This window comes from Balaenoptera ricei, chromosome 16, assembly GCF_028023285.1.
Source record: "Balaenoptera ricei isolate mBalRic1 chromosome 16, mBalRic1.hap2, whole genome shotgun sequence".
Taxonomy (NCBI): Eukaryota; Metazoa; Chordata; class Mammalia; order Artiodactyla; family Balaenopteridae; genus Balaenoptera; species Balaenoptera ricei.
In genome coordinates, this window is record NC_082654.1 from 42,162,322 (window position 1) to 42,179,776 (window position 17,455).

General features: G+C 34.1%; 1 long non-coding RNA gene across 1 annotated transcript in view; it reads left to right on the forward strand.

Annotated features, from left to right (window-relative positions):
• Positions 1 to 17,455, forward strand: part of LOC132350211 (uncharacterized) — a 403,110-nt gene that overhangs the window by 204,572 nt on the left and 181,083 nt on the right. The gene's annotated exons all lie outside the window — the stretch shown is intronic.

Consider the following 17,455-nt stretch of genomic DNA (forward strand, 5'->3'; position numbering starts at 1 on the left):
GATTATAGTCGAAAACTTCCCTAACATGGGAAAGGAAATAGCCACCCAAGTCCAGGAAGCGCAGAGAGTCCCATACAGGATAAACCCAAGGAGAAACACGCCGAGACACATAGTAATCAAAGTGGCAAAAATTAAAGACAAAGAAAAATTATTGAAAGCAGCAAGGGAAAAACGACAAATAACATACAAGGGAACTCCCATAAGGTTAACAGCTGATTTCTCAGCAGAAACTCTGCAAGCCAGAAGGGAGTGGCAGGATATACTTAAAGTGATGAAAGGGAAGAACCTACAACCAAGATTACTCTACCCGGCAAGGATCTCATTTAGATTTGATGGAGAAATCAAAAGCTTTACAGACAAGCAAAAGCTAAGAGAATTCAGCACCACCAAACCAGCTCTACAACAAATGCTAAAGGAACTTCTCTAAGTGGGAAACACAAGAGAAGAAAAGGACCTACAAAAACAAACCCAAAACAATTAAGAAAATGGTCATAGGAACATACATATCGATAATTACCTTAAACGTGAATGGATTAAATGCCCCAACCAAAAGACATAGACTGGCTGAATGGATACAAAAACAAGACCCATATATATGCTGTCTACAAGAGACCCACTTTAGACCTAGGGACACATACAGACTGAAAGTGATGGGATGGAAAAAGATATTCCATGCAAATGGAAATCAAAAGAAAGCTGGAGTAGCTATACTCATATCAGATAAAATAGACTTTAAATTAAAAAATGTTACAAGAGACAAGGAAGGACACTACATAATGATCCAGGGATCAATCCAAGAAGAAGATATAACAATTATAAATATATATGCACCCAACATAGGAGCACCTCAATACATAAGGCAACTGCTAACAGCTATAAAAGAGGAAATCGACAGTAACACAATAATAGTGGGGGACTTTAACACCTCACTTACACCAATGGACAGATCATCCAAAATGAAAATAAATAAGGAAACAGAAGCTTTAAATGACACAATAGACCAGATAGATTTAATTGATATATATCGGACATTCCATCCAAAAACAGCAGATTACACATTCTTCTCAAGTGCGCACGGAACATTCTCCAAGATAGATCACATCTTGGGTCACAAATCAAGCCTCAGTAAATTTAAGAAAATTGAAATCATATCAAGCATCTTTTCTGACCACAACGCTATGAGATTAGAAATGAATTACAGGGAAAAAAACGTAAAAAGGACAAACACATGGAGGCTAAACAATACGTTACTAAATAACCAAGAGATCACTGAAGAAATCAAAGAGGAAATCAAAAAATACCTAGAGACAAATGACAATGAAAACACGACGACCCAAAACCTATGGGATGCAGCAAAAGCAGTTCTAAGAGGGAAGTTTATAGCTATACAAGCCTACCTAAAGAAACAAGAAAAAGCTCAAGTAAACAATCTAACCTTACACTTAAAGAAACTAGAGAAAGAAGAACAAACAAAACCCAAAGTTAGCAGAAGGAAAGAAATCATAAAGATCAGAGCAGAAATAAATGAAATAGAAACAAAGAAAACAATAGCAAAGATCAATAAAACTAAAAGTTGGTTCTTTGAGAAGATAAACAAAATTGATAAGCCATTAGCCAGACTCATCAAGAAAAAGAGGGAGAGGACTCAAATCAATAAAATCAGAAATGAAAAAGGAGAAGTTACAACAGACACTGCAGAAATACAAAGCATCCTAAGAGACTACTACAAGCAACTTTATGCCAATAAAATGGACAACCTGGAAGAAATGGACAAATTCTTAGAAAGGTATAACCTTCCAAGACTGAACCAGGAAGAAATAGAAAATATGAACAGACCAATCACAAGTAATGAAATTGAAACTGTGATTAAAAATCTTCCAACAAACAAAAGTCCAGGACCAGATGGCTTCACAGGTGAATTCTATCAAACATTTAGAGAAGAGCTAACACCCATCCTTCTCAAGCTCTTCCAAAAAATTGCAGAGGAAGGAACACTCCCAAACTCATTCTATGAGGCCACCATCACCCTGATACCAAAACCAGACAAAGACACTACAAAAAAAGAAGATTACAGACCAATATCACTGATGAATATAGATGCAAAAATCCTCAACAAAATACTAGCAAACAGAATCCAACAACACATTAAAAGGATCATACACCACGATCAAGTGGGATTTATCCCAGGGATGCAAGGATTCTTCAATATACGCAAATCAATCAATGTGATACACCATATTAACAAATTGAAGAATAAAAACCATATGATCATCTCAATAGATGCAGAAAAAGCTTTTGACAAAATTCAACACCCATTTCTGATAAAAACTCTCCAGAAAGTGGGCATAGAGGGAACCTACCTCAACATAATAAAGGCCATATATGACAAACCCACAGCAAACATCATTCTCAATGGTGAAAAACTGAAAGCATTTCCTCTAAGATCAGGAACGAGACAAGGATGTCCACTCTCACCACTATTATTCAACATAGTTTTGGAAGTCCTAGCCACGGCAATCAGAGAAGAAAAAGAAATAAAAGGAATACAAATTGGAAAAGAAGAAGTAAAACTGTCACTGTTTGCGGATGACATGATACTATACATAGAGAATCCTAAAACTGCCACCAGAAAACTGCTAGAGCTAATTAATGAATATGGGAAAGTTGCAGGATACAAAATTAATGCACAGAAATCTCTTGCATTCCTATACACTAATGATGAAAAATCTGAAAGAGAAATTATGGAAACACTCCCATTTACCATTGCAACAAAAAGAATAAAATACCTAGGAATAAACCTACCTAGGGAGACAAAAGACCTGTATGCAGAAAACTATAAGACACTGATGAAAGAAATTAAAGATGATACCAACAGATGGAGAGATATACCATGTTCTTGGATTGGAAGAATCAATATTGTGAAAATGAGTATACTACCCAAAGCAATCTACAGATTCAATGCAATCCCTATCAAATTACCAATGGCATTTTTTACGGAGCTAGAACAAATCATCTTAAAATTTGTATGGAGACACAAAAGACCCCGAATAGGCAAAGCAGTCTTGAGGCAAAAAAATGGAGCTGGAGGAATCAGACTCCCTGACTTCAGACTATACTACAAAGCTACAGTAATCAAGACAATATGGTACTGGCACAAAAACAGAAACATAGATCAATGGAACAAGATAGAAAGCCCAGAGATTAACCCACGCACCTATGGTCAACTAATCTACGACAAAGGAGGCAAAGATATACAATGGAGAAAAGACAGTCTCTTCAATAAGTGGTGCTGGGAAAACTGGACAGCTACATGTAAAAGAATGAAATTAGAATACTCCCTAACACCATACACAAAAATAAACTCAAAATGGATTAGAGACCTAAATATAAGACTGGACACTATAAAACTCTTAGAGGAAAACATAGGAAGAACACTCTTTGACATAAATCACAGCAAGATCTTTTTGGATCCACCTCCTAGAGTAATGGAAATAAAAACAAAAATAAACAAGTGGGACCTAATGAAACTTCAAAGCTTTTGCACAGCAAAGGAAACCATAAACAAGATGAAAAGACAACCCTCAGAATGGGAGAAAATATTCGCAAATGAATCAACAGACAAAGGATTAATCTCCAAAATATATAAACAGCTCATTCAGCTCAATATCAAAGAAACAAACACCCCAATCCAAAAATGGGCAGAAGACCTAAATAGACATTTCTCCAAAGAAGACATACAGATGGCCACGAAGCACATGAAAAGATGCTCAACATCACTAATTATTAGAGAAATGCAAATCAAAACTACAATGAGGTATCACCTCACTCCTGTTAGAATGGGCATCATCAGAAAATCTACAAACAACAAATGCTGGAGAGGGTGTGGTGAAAAGGGAACCCTCTTGCACTGTTGGTGGGAATGTAAAATGATACAGCCACTATGGAGAACAATATGGAGGTTCCTTAAAAAACTAAAAATAGAATTACCATATGACCCAGCAATCCCACTACTGGGCATATACCCAGAGAAAACCGTAATTCAAAAAGACACATGCACCCGAATGTTCATTGCAGCACTATTTACAATAGCCAGGTCATGGAAGCAACCTAAATGCCCATCAACAGACGAATGGATAAAGAAGTTGTGGTACATATATACAATGGAATATTACTCAGCCATAAAAAGGAACGAAATTGAGTCATTTGTTGAGACGTGGATGGATCTAGAGACTGTCATACAGAGTGAAGTAAGTCAGAAAGAGAAAAACAAATATCGTATATTAATGCATGTATGCGGAACCTAGAAAAATGGTACAGATGAGCCAGTTTGCAGGGCAGAAGTTGAGACACAGATGTAGAGAATGGACATATGGACACCAAGGGGGGAAAACTGCAGTGGGGTGGGGATGGTGGTGTGCTGAATTGGGTGATTGGGATTGACATGTATACACTGATGTGTATAAAACTGATGCCTAATAAGAACCTGCAGTATAAAAAAACAAACAAAACAACTAATACTAAACTTTCATTGGGTTATTTGTATGGAAACATCTTAATATAAATGTTTCAGACATTACATGAAATTTCTAAAAATCATATTTGTATTTGTATGGAAATATGTATGGAAATATGTTAATATAAATGTTTCAGACATTACATGAAATTTCTAAAAATCTTATATTTGTACTTGTATGGAAATATGTATGGAAATATGTTAATATAAATGTTTCAGACATTACATGAAATTTCTAAAAATCTTATATGTTCTGGTATAATGTTATAAGTAATAATCCTAGTTATTACTTTAAAATGTATATCTCAGAAATAACTAATTTTCTTGTCAACTGCATTATTATGAACTGTCATCAAATCTTTAACCATGGTCATTTTTAAGTCTTTTGTCATTTACAGACAGTTCTGGGTGTACTCTGATGATTTTGCAAATATGTTCCTATAAAAGGGTTTCATCTTCAAGAAATACATGGAAAAGACTCTGACAAGTACAGGTTTCTGGTAACGGACTGTACTACTGAACTGAATGAATAAGCATTTTCAGAACTCTAATGAAAAACTGATGAACTCATAAAAGTGCTAACAAAAGATCAAGATGAAAAAAAAAATTAATTACATGGGACTGAGTGAACTGATGAGGATGAGTATAATTTTTGTGACTTTCTGTCTGAATTTAAAAAAAAAAAAAAAATTCCACAAGGACTCAGAGGCAAAGAATATACAAATCAATTTTCACTGCAAAGTAAAGGAGCTGTTACAGTGGAGGATTACTGGACTGAATGTCAATACTATGACATAGTATGAGTGTGTTTCATGTTTGGTAATTGCAATCATTGTTGCTTTTGTTGTGGTCATCCATGTACAATGCTTGGTGTCAGTCGATTTATCTCTTGTAAAAATAAAATACAGTGTGTGTGTGTGTGAAAAAAAAAAAAAAAAAAAAAAATAATTGGAGACTTTGGAGGGAGAACATCATGCAGAAGGGCTGGAGTTTCCTTAAACCTCAATTGAATGTATAGACCTATGAGGCTGAATACATTCTGGATAAATCTTTGATAACTGTTTATGGCACAAAAGCTGTTTGAAATGTGTAAGTGGAAGTTTTTACAACATTTAGCAAAGACAGAGTGCAAATTCCCTTGCAGATGCTGGAGTTTTCAACTCCTATTTGCTGACTAGTGAGGTTTCAATAGTAAAGCAGGGTTGCTTTCTGCATGTGATGGCTGTAAACTGTGAATTAGTGAATCCTGGTGGAAAAATCCAGCGTTGGGCAATAATAATTATTCTTACTAATGTACAACTTTCTTGCACATTAAACAATTAAAAATTGATGCAGGTTAAAAAATGGATCGTATTTCTTTTATTAAGAATAAAATGTATCTTATATTTCTCTTCTTAAAAAAAATGTGTATGTAGTCATACCAATTAGTAAAAGGGTGGAAGGAGACTACAAATTTTTATGTTTTGTTTTGTCTCATTGATTGGCATGATGCAGTAAGTACATTTCTGAAGACATATGCTCTAGAAAGGCTCCTAGTATCTGCCAGAATGTTTATGGCAGCACTAATTTTTCTGCCTCCCCAACTCCAAAAAAAAAAAAAAAGAAAAAGGAAGAAAACAAACACAGGATACAGCTTCAGTATCCACAAGGGGAGAAAGGAAAATTGAATTCATCTTGATACAACCATACTATGAATTACTGCAGAGCTGACAGAAAAGGATGTGAAATATACAACACTTGAATTTGAGGCTGTTTGTTATTTGATTCCAAAGTAAAAAATAAAATTCCAGAGATATATTAATTGTATGATGACACTTTGTAAATAAAACCCATATGTTTTCTACATATATATTTTTAGGCTTGGAGAAAGATGTAGAATATATAGCTCAGGCTAACATTGGTTACACTGGAAAGTGACAGGCAGAAATGAACTTGCCGCACAAAATTTAAAGCTTAATAGCTATTTCCACAATTTTATTTTATTAATAAACTGTTTGTCTCTTTCTTGCCAATTCGTATGATTCATTGCTAGTTATTTTGTTAATCAGGATTCTTAATTTTAAACAATGCAAACTGCCTCAGGCTGAGTTGAGCAGAAAAGGATTTTATAAAAATATTGGATAGTTCACTGGATTACTGAGAGAGCTGAACCACCTCATTTGGAAAAAAAAAAAAATCTCCACCTCATGATGTATAATTGTTACCAGTAATTGAAGTATAGGTGCTCATAGAATAGAACTAGCTGCTCTGTTTAATTTCCAAATGTTTGGTCACAAGTTTTAATTACTGGGATTTTCAATATGTACTGCTTGTTCAGCTGGATCTGGTTTTGCTCTTCCTTCTCACAAGTCCCTTGTTCTTTGTAAAAATGTGTTTGTTCCATATTTTTAGGAATTAGTTCCCCACTACCACCAAAACCTGCTAAAATTTAATTGAAATTCCATTGGGGAAAATTAATATCTTTATATTCTTAAGTTTTCCACTTCATTAATTTGGCATGTCTCCATTTATTGTGAATATTCTTCACATATTTATAGAATTTACGACCTTTCCCCATAATTATAGTTGTATATTTGATTAAGTTGATTCCTGGGTATTTAAAGTTTTTGTTGCTCTTGTGAAATGTAAATCTTTTCCATTACATTTTCTGAATGATTTTTGATGGTGTAGAGGAATTTCCTCAATTTATTAATTTTGCATTTTACTATGTTGTTGAAATTTCTGAACAGTTTTACTAGGTTTTTGGTTTTTGGGAGTACCATGTCATCTTGGAATAACTACACCATTATATCCCCCTTTCCAAATGGTAAATATTATTACCATTTTCCTTTTTTTCTTATTGTTCTTTTTCTTTTTTTTCCTTATTGTTTTGACCATCTCTTATGTAATATACTAAACAATAGTATAGATGATGGGTATCCTTGTCTTGTTCTTTATCTCAAAGAAACTGTTTCTAAATATTCTTTCCACTGAAAATGATGTGTACTATAGTTTTTACTAGCTAATCTTCATATATTATGTAAATTCTCTTAAATTTTTGTTTTACTAAAAGTTTTGTTAAAAGTAAATATGAAAAAAAAAAAGTAAATATGAAATTTTAGTCAGTGCTTTTCTGAATTTATTTAACTTATATTGCTTTACTTCTTTAGTCAAATAATTTAGTGCATTATAATAATAAACTTTTGCATACTAACCAGTCTTACATTTGAGGGATAAACGAGCCTTAGTCATATATATATATATATATATATATATATATATATATATATATATATGTAAATATATGTATTTAAAATGCACATTTGGAGTTGACTAACTATGGCCCTTAAGAGTTTTGTCTCTATATTTATAAATAAAATTAATCTGAGCATTTATTTATCCTCCTATGTTTGTCTAGTTTGATATCAAATTATATTAACCTTGAGAAATATATTATTGGAATTTCAGTATTCTCAGGGTTTTGCAGAATTTTTGCTCTTCATGATTTTCAAATTATGGTTTTACATGTGTCTGGATGCTTTGCAAGTCATGCTGAGAATCTAACACTCAATAGGGAAGCTTGGTTCCTTACTTAATAGATACATGTAATTTTAACTTAGGACTTGTGCTCCAAAATGTAATAGAAATTTTAGGCTGCCCATTTCAATGTTGTATATTTGAAATTTGCAAACCAGACCAATTGAAATAAATATATTTCACTTATGAAAAGCCTTAAGGGGCTACTTCATGATGTTTAACAGTGTTTGTTCCACTCCAGGCAAAAATTTAACTTCATCATCATCTTGCAGTATTCCATCCATGGCAGTGTCATATGTGGACAAATATAAGTATCAGCATGAGTTTCTGTGATACAGGGTCTTCTTATTACCCAATTGCAAATGACATAAAGATGTAAAATGTAAATGAAACTCCACATTAATTACTGTGTAACAGGTAAAAGGATTGCTTACCTGCTTTTATCAAAATAAGTGGATAGCTGAAAATAAGTGTTTGGAGCTGCATTTTAAGAAATAAAAGCTAAAAATATAGCATTCTTGCTCCTAATCATACGAACTCTCCTCCTCCTCATGTTGACATCTTGGAACCATTTTGTTTCAATTCTTTTGTCCACTAATAATGAGGATTAAGATAAGTATTAGAACATAAGTAATGCTAGGGTCTAGAAAGGCAAATATTATTCAACAACATGCCTTAGTTTAAATTGAGATTTTTAACCATTTATCTGCTATTTGAGTACAATGGGTCTCTCTCTCTCTATCTCTCTCTCTCTCGCTCACTCTCACTCTCTCAGAGAAATATTTAACCTAGTGTTCAGAGAGTTCTTTGGATCCAAGTTACAATGCTAAGATCAATGTTAGAAAATGTTAAAGAAACAGATAAAAATGGATAGCTGAATGTTTTCAGCATCAGCAATTTAATTGAACGAAAAAGAGACTCTCAAAGGTAATAATTCTCAAACTTTCAAAATGGATCAAGACTATGTCTGATAATTTTCTGGCAAACTAAGATAATCTCAAAGGATTCCCTAGGTTTAGAAAATGTCAAAGTAATGAGAATTTAAATGAGACAGCATAGTTATTTGCAATTAAACTATACAGCAGTTATAATTTTAAAAGACTATAAGCTCCAAAATGCTATCAAGTAGCTTTATGAATTATAGAAGATGAAAGGGGATAAATACTACATAGGAACTGAAACTGATTATTTCTTATCTTACGCTCTTTGTTAGACACAGCATATGCTCGTTATAATATTTAATGAGTAATACTGAGCTCAGCATAATCCCAGCTTCTATCTTTTCACAAAGCTGTTTATCTTATTATAAATCTAAACTCTAGTTGTTCTACTGTGGAACTCAGGGTGAGAGAATGAGTCCTGTGTATATTAGTTGAAGCTTACAGTGGGAGATTTAGCCTGTAGATTAAGTGATGTTACAAGGAAACTATGAGGAAAAGAGACTTTTCACCTCTATAGTATACATTAGCACATTTTGGATGGTAACATGATTTAGGGGGCAATGGTATTTTAGAATTTTTTTAAACATATGTGATTGAAGATTCAAGGATTTCCTATCCCTTATACAGAAAATCTAAATATGCCACAAGCATGGCATAGAAAAAAAGAGTATGGACTTCATATTCAAAGAGTCGTAGTTTCCTTCTTTTACTTCTCTTTTTCTCTCTTTTGTATTTATTCTTTTAACATAGAATTTAACAAATATTTGTTGAGCATGTCCTGTGTGCCAGATTCTATATGAGGCATTTGTATTTCCATGCAATAGCTGAGGATCTGTGAACAGTTAGATAGCTGCTCTGAGTTTCTGTCTCTTTCTTTCTTTCTTATTGGAATAATGTCTTATTAGTTCATTCAGCCTGCTATATCCAAATACCATAGACTAGGTGGCTTATAAATAACAGAAAATAACAGAAGTTTATTTCTCAGAATTTTGGAGGCTGGGAAGTCCAAGATCAAGATGCAGACAGATTTGTTGCCTAGTGAGGGTCAAATTTATGATTCATAAACTATTGTCTTTTCCTTGCTTCACATGGCAGAAAGATGAGGACTTTCTCTGGGGTCTCTTTTATAAGGGCACTAATCCCATTCATGGGGACTCCACCCTCATGAGCTAACCATCTCCCAAAACCCCACTGCCAAATAATATCCCATGGAGTATTAGGACTGCAAAATATGAATTTGGTGGGGGGGGACACAAACATTCAGTCTACAGCAGATAATATCATCAGCTTCTTCAAATTTTGCAGAGGATAAGTGAGATGGTGGCTATGTTGATATAACATGGTGGCCACTGAATAAATCATAGCCATTACTCTTGTAGCTTAACAATTGTAACTTTAAAATATTTCATTGTAGTATCTCCATTGTGCTTGCTTCCAGTAACTTTATTATTTTACTCCACTCTTCATAGGTGTTGACTGAAAAAAATGCACAACCTAAAAGCTGAGAATTATGTTTCATTTGAGGACTTAAGCCCCAGATACAGCCTCTCAGATAGCTCTCAGGGACTGTTCCAAAGAGTAAAGGGAGGAGCAAGGATATACAGGAGTTTTGCTGAGAAAAAAACAAAACAAAACCAAAAACATATAGTTGAACATCAAAGGATTACTGCTAATAATTTTAAAAACCCAGACATCTCAAGTTGATGAATTTAGCACTTTTCTATGTTTGGGAGGATGCAAGAGTCTGGGCTTATTGAAATTATTCTTTTGATATGCACCTTAATTATCTAGGGCCGGTATTCTGTTTTTCTGCAGGTCCCCTCAGGGTGCACCATCCTAAGGGGTGGGGAGGGAGCTGCAGAGGCTGATGGCTTTATGGCCACAACATCCTTTTTTTACTGAAATGGCAGGTGTCATTCTTTGTCCTCATAGGCAAGATTCTTGAAAATAGTTTTGGCTCCCAATGTCTAATTCTTCACTTGCTTTTCAAGTTTTAAATCACAAACCATCACTTCCCTAAAAACCTTCTCTATTTTTTTGTTTTAATACCCTTTTTGTAAAATTTTGTTATTGCTTCCTAGTCTTAATAGTGCTCTATGGCATTTGATGTCCACCCATTAACTCAGTCCTTAAACAAATATTCATTCAGTGTATGCTTGCTGACAGTTTTTGAGCCATGTCCTAGGAATACAGAGGTGATTACTTTGGATGCTGCACTATTGTGCATGGACTTGGGTCTGAAGCTACTGATCACTCTCTGCTTCCTAGAACTCTCCTTCTATGGACCTTGTGAAAACTTCTATTTTCTCCTGCCTTAACCTCAACCTTTTGGTTTTTTTTAAACAAACTTTTTTTTTTTTTTTTAAATAGCATATAATCCAGAGAAGTTGGAAATATCATTAGCATATTGTTATATGAAGTTCCAAAGTAAACATACCGATGTAGCTACAACCTAGAAAAAAACCAGAATATTACAATTATCTCAAAATTCATCCTATTCATCCTCTCATTACTACCCCATTCTTTCCCAAAGGTAACCACTATTATGACTTCTAACACTTTGGATTAATTTGCCTGTTTTTAAGTTTATATCAATGTGACCATGGGGTACTAAATATTTTGTAAATTCTCAAAAATGATAGAAGATTATATAAATGTTTTCTCAGTTACCTAATGTAAACCAAAAAAAAAAAAAAATGCAGAGGGCTGTAAATAAGAAAAGACTTTATCTGGGGTCTGAGAATTGCAATTTGGGAGACAAAGATTCAGGTAAAACCAAATGAATGATGGGGGAAGAAAAAGAGTCAGGAGGTTATAAAGACAAAAGTCATGAGGATGTACTCTGATACAAGAAAGGAAATATTGTCCTTAAGGGATAGGCTGTCACCAGTTATTTAGGGTAAGGGTTCAATAAGTAGATAGGCTGTCATGAGTTGTTTTAGGTTAAGGGTTAAGTGTAAGGGTCTGATAAGTATCTTGAATTTCTGGAACATTGGGCAGATGTTATCGGTGCCTTTGTTCAGACAGTAAGTGGTCAAAAGATCAGATTCTATCCAGGCCGAGACATGTATAAGTCACACTTGCTCAGTGGCCTCCCAGGTCCATTTTCAGGAGCTGTCTTAGCAATACCAGCTCCATTTGTATTTTCCTTTCACATTGAGATGATATTTTCATCAAATTTTTTCTATCTTCTTACCTTAATTTCCCCCTTCCCATTTATGAGTTAGCTATATTGGATAATCAAATTATCTTTTATTGGAATTCCATGGGGGACTTCTTTTAATTTTATTTGACTTTTTGTATATAATGTATGTTTCTTTTGTTATGTAAAAATAGAATAAAACCTTAGGGTCTTGAAATAACATTTTTCTTCTTTTCTTAAGAGGAGTTGAGGATGGGTTCAAAAATAATATTTTTCATTATTATTATTTTTAAATGGGAGAGAGTTTTGTCTCAATAAATAACCATGTTTTTACTTTTCTCGTGTTAACCTCATTTAGGTAAACTTAAGTATGTACATTTTGATAACAAAGAAATACAGATACATTTTATTGACTATAATGAGTAATGTATTTGTCTACCTGGGTAAACTGCAGAAACAGGTATATTGACTTTAGTATTTTTGAGTAATTAAGGAGTTGATTTCTAAGGTCAAAGTTAGAAATTTCTAATGAATAGAGCACGTAATTTTAAATTTTTTCTTTAATCTATCAAAAGGATTTATATATTGTCCAGGAGGGATTGAAGTTATATTCCAACTTCAAGCAGTGGAATTTACTTTTTTGCAAAAGAGTCTTTTTTTTAAATTTAAAATACATAAAATGAGTGAGTTCTCTGACTGAAATTGAGTTCAGTATCCCAGAGCTCAGCTGATTTACATCACTAATCATTTTGTTTTGGCCACTGATTTCCATCCGCAACCCTTCAAAGCAGTTTGTAAACAACTATTTCGGATTACTAAGATGATAATAGCAATTTGGAAGGAAGCCTGCACATTTTCAGAACTTTCTCTGAAATATGTTTGCATTGCTGTTATGTAGACCCATTCACTTACAGCTAGATTAGACTGTCAATGGATACCTATCTCAACTGGAAGGAATACATTTTCTAGTCAACAAACAATAAATGGGGATTTCATAGATGAAGTCCATGTTGATAATGGGCACTCGACCAGTAAAGTAATTTAGTGTTAGTGCTGGTAAAATTACTAGGCCGTGTCCAAGCAGAGGGTGCTAAGATAGAGAAGATTTAAAGAAGGGTGAAAGAAAAAATGCTGCTCTAGGATGAGAAAAAAGAAGAAAGTAGTTGCGTGTGAAACAAAGTTATTTTTTAATTGTACCATAATGGCTTTGTATTTGTCTCTGGACTTGCCTGAAAGACTAGTATTCACCTTGGACCAACACAAGAGCAAGTAGGGCTAAGAAGTGATTTTTTATTATACTATTTAAAGTTCAAAAATCTCCTAGAGTTACTCAAACTAGCTGTCTACATTACGTAACAATGTTTAGATTGGTTGCTTTCCTACCATTTAACTGGTTGTAAAACCTGACTTGACTATGTGACCAGTGGGGTATTAAAGGTTCTGCTAGAAAACTTTTCCCTGATCACTCACTGAAACCAAGATTCCTTGAGCATAACCTGCTGTTTCATGATCCAGAGAAAAATTACATCTTATGTGACTAAAACCTTAGGAAGTCTCTCCTAGAAGGCCCTCGGCCGCTGATGTTTGCCTGTCTTTTCTTCGACCTGCTCTATCATATCCTTTATCTTTCTTAAAGTCTCACATGAATATGTTCCATAGAGTCTGTGAATCTTTTTAATTATCTGAACCTATGTAAGCATTGGATGCTGCCTTGGATCACAATAGCTCCCTAGTTCTCAGGACCAGTTTCATTGCCTGTCCTTGTCATCCATTTCCAAATAACAAATTTACCCATAACATAATGTTAAGTAGATTGCTATTATTGAAACCAAAGGCTTCGCTAGAGCAAAAACCATAAAAGGGTGCTATTGAACAGAGCCATAATATGTGTTGCCCAGTAGAGTTACAAAGATTGGACAATTAAAAATTTTGTTATTTACCTTCTGGATGATTTTAAGATCTACAGACAGCACCTGTAGGGGAAATGGAGCTGTGACCATAGCACTGGAATCCAACTCAGTGTGAGTTCTACCCAAGTAAAAGAGTATAAAATCAGAGCTGAGGGGTAGACTGCAGAGTCTTTGACTATAAAGCTAGAGGCAGAAATAGTATTCAAGTTCACCATAGTGCAGCTTCTTTTCTTTCTTTTAAATGAAACTCTGGCCTTGCTGATACTGAGCATAATATTAAAAATATCAGATCTTGTTAAGTGTAAATTATCCCATTAAATGAAAGAATACTATTGTTTGTGTACAATCTTCCTGAATGATAATGTAGGTTTTAAGTAAGAAAAGCCTTGAAGAAGCAAGAGCTATTTCCACAGCTGGTGAGAGACGCCCCTGTTTTGACAGTGACAGCAACAGAAGCATGACCCCCGTTATAGGGTCTAGCTATATGCAAGAGTTATGCTGTGCTTATGTGTCTGCCTTCTGTCGACATGTCTTTTCTGAAAATATTTGGTATTTTTGACTAAAATAACATTCAGACAGCTTCGTGGAATATTCGTGAGTGATTAGAAACTGATTTAGACTTCACAGAATTATTGTTGCAGTGGAACAAATGCAGGAAGCACTATTTGAAAACCCTCTGTCTCATCAGACACCCTACCTCTTCTCTTCTCTTTCTAGCCTTTCTCTATGCCAGCCCTTATTTCCTGCACTGATATTATTTAAACAGTAGGAGAGGAAAGGGGAAAGCAAAAGGAATAAGAAAATTCCTTTAAAAAAGGGACATATTTGTGTACCTGTGTGTTTTTTGTTGTTGTTTTGAAATGCCTTAATTCATTTGTCACATTCCTTGCCTGAAAAGATTGCTAAATCTCTACGACGAGACATATTTGTTTTCTTTTCAAGCTAAGTATCCATAGATTGAATCGTGATGTCTAAGGGGTAGTTTTGGCAGCCATCTAGTGACATTTTAGGGTGGACAACAGTGGTCCTCTGTGTGTTCTCCAGTGCCATCACTGTAATTCCCTCAGGTATCTTGGCATCCAGCCCCCTTCCCTATCTCTGTCAGTGCACCATACTGTCTCTCCAGAGCTTTTGAGAACAAATAAACCTCATCTATTACATTTGTCCTTTTGTGAATGTCATCCAAATACAGTCAGGTGCTCTGTGACTTTCCTGTCAATAGTTAGCAGATCTTATAAACCAATTAATCATAATGCATTCCTGAAAAAAACCAAAACAAAAGTAACATGAGAGTCTTATGCATCTTCCCAGGTAACATGTACTTTCATATTTGCAATTTTACATGATGTTTCCAGGGTTTAGGTTCAATCCAATTCACGATTATTACAATGAACTATTCAGGGCAGTAAGAAAGAGAAAGTGATGTAGGAATAAAGGAGATTACATTTAGGTAACTCCTTTATGAGCTCCTAGATAACTACTGTTTTGTAAACTTTAACATTAGGAGAGATCTAGGTTATCTGCTCCCAAAATATTAGAATAAAAAAAAAGGATTGTATGAGTAGTTTATCCCAATGAATGAAGGTTATGGGAACTGAAAAAGTGTGTTCAATAATAGGCCTCCATTGTTTCATTGAAAATCAGCTATCATTCTTATGGTTTTTACTTTTTTTCTCCATGAATGCTTTTAAGATACTATCTTTATCTTTGGTTTTCAGCAATTTGACTCTGAAATGCCTAAGTTCGGTTTCTTTTTAAAATCATTCTATTTGGTTTTTATCGTGGTGCTTGAATCTGTTAGTTGATATTTTTAATCAAATTTGAAAAATTCACGACAATTGTGTTTTCAAAATTTATTAATTGTTTCTTTCCTCATCTTCTGAACACTAAATTTATGTATGTTAGGCCATGTGATACTTTTCATTTTTTAAAATCTTTGTTCTCAGTGTGCTTCCATTTGAATATTTTCTACTGTAGTGTCTTAAAGTTGACTAATCTCTCTATGTTGTATAATTTGCTCTTTAGATCATCAAGTGGGTTTTTATATCATTATTGCATTTTTCAGTCTAGTTTTACCATTTTCATCTGTTTTTCAGAGTTTTGATTTACTTCCTAATCTTCCTCGTATATTCATTTATTATATCTATCTTTTCCTATAGGTTCTTAAACATATTTTAATAGTTATTTTATAGTTAATTTATGCTAACTTCAAAAAGGCTTTTTTTTTTCTGTCATCTGTGGTTCACTTTTATGTTTGTTTAAGTGTATAGTTATTTTTATTGTATACTGGACATTATAGATGATAAACTCCACAATTTGTTCTTTTTTGTGAAACATGTTGAGATATTTTAGTAGTAGGCAGTGAAATTATTATTATTTTTTAACATCTTTATTAGAGTATAATTGCTTTACAATGGTGTGTTAGTTTCTGCTTTATAACAAAGTGAATCAGCTATACATATACATATATACCCATATCTCTTCCCTCTTGCGTCTCCCTCCCTTCCACCCTCCCTATCCCACCCCTCTAGGTGGTCACAAAGCAATGAGCTGATATCCCTGTGCTATGTGGCTGCTTCCCACTAGCTATTGATTTTATATTTGGTAGTGTATAGGCAGTGAAATTATTGTTGGATCACCACAAAGCTGTAGAGGCTTTGTTTCTGGCTTTTAGGACAATGCTTAAACATATCCTTAGATTCTTTGATTCGTCTCTCATTTTCAGATGTGGTCATGACTTCTCCCTTTTTGATTTCTTTGTATTGGAAAGATTATGACAGACTTGATTCTGGTTAACTTCTGAGGCTAGATCAGTAAAAATGATTGAGTTTTTCACTTGTTTGTTGGGATACTCTCACTTGTTTCCTCTTTGGAAACTTAGGCTTGGTAGGTCATAAAGACAAGTCAGCTTCCATCTCTTTCATTAGAATACTTAAAATCTGCAGCCCTCATGTTAGTAATCCAACAGTCCTGAGGCACTCAATGCTCTTAAGAAGCCCAGGTAACATGGAAAGGCCACAAATAAGTGCTCCAGCCAAAATCCCAGCTTAGGTCCAGCATTGCTAACATCAATCACTAGACATGAGTAATTCCATGAATTCAATTAATTCCAACTCCTATATTCCAAGTCACTTTCTTGTAAATATTTCTACCTATAATATATGTCACATCCTAATATTTTTCTATCAGATTTTGTCTCTCCTTTTGGTCTAAGCTTGTACAGATTTTTCCTCAGAATCTATCGCTCAAAGAGTTACTGCTACTGAGGATATCTTTTATAGAATGAAGTTTAGTTAAGTCTGATTATCTCGTACTTAAGGCTAGTGTTAGGCTCAGAAAGTAAATGAGGTTTTCAAAGTGCTAACACATCCGTGAGTTTATGACCCAACAAATGTTAATATTGATTAACCATAGATTGGTTTATTTACAGTCT